The following is a 940-nucleotide window of genomic DNA, read 5'->3' as shown; positions in this document are numbered from 1 at the left end:
GACTATTATCTAAATAAAAAGGTCTTCCACTTTTACATTATTAACATCTAAATGGACTTTACAACATATAGAAAATAACCAACAAAACAAATATTTTTCCTAGTAGTGAACCATCATTATTATATATTATTATAGTATGCAATGAAATTTCCAAGTGAAATTGCGTGATAAACTATCATAAAACTCAACCAGAAATCACCAATTCGGATCTGTGTTCAATAACCACACTAATCTTTAAAACATTGATTAAAACTATATAAATTTTAATGATTTTTTAATAAACGTTATACTTATAGGATACCATAAAATTTCTTAATAATACTTAATAATGAGTAAATTCAAATTTGGATGACAAAAATTCTAATATTATCATAAAGTTTAATACATTTACTGAGGCTGCATACATATTCACCACAAATTAAAAGAACACGACCATTAAAAAATAATACTAAAAAAGTGTACATCATATTAGTAACTTAATATTTATAAGAAAACCTTTTACCTAAAGGCTAACTAATAATGTTCTTCTCCTATCAGTAAACGTGTTAAGAATTGTTTTCTCTATTTAGTTTTGTTTCTTAGACTACTCATAAATGTTGTGGTTTTAAATATACCAAGAATAGTCACACACTTAACAATATAATAATTAGTTGAGTAGTAGAAGAAGTCATATTCATACTCTTAATCGTAAACATTCAAAACGTAGCTAATAATAAGCTTATTTTTTGTATGATTATCATTTATCATAATTAGATACCTATATTTTCTTTCTAATATACATACATTTAGGTTGGTTCTTGACATTCTTTGAAACTATATACATACATTTACCGAAAGGGGCTCTCTTTTTCAAGCTTCTAATGTGGTTCCTTTCGTTCCTAATTAAGGTGCTCTCATAATAATAATACGTGATCAAAGAATCAACAGTGTTTAGTTTTTC

This window comes from Phaseolus vulgaris, chromosome 1 (assembly GCF_051622355.1).
Source record: "Phaseolus vulgaris cultivar YP4 chromosome 1, ASM5162235v1, whole genome shotgun sequence".
In the NCBI taxonomy this organism is placed as follows: Eukaryota; Viridiplantae; Streptophyta; class Magnoliopsida; order Fabales; family Fabaceae; genus Phaseolus; species Phaseolus vulgaris.
Note: the sequence above shows the minus strand (reverse complement) of the source record.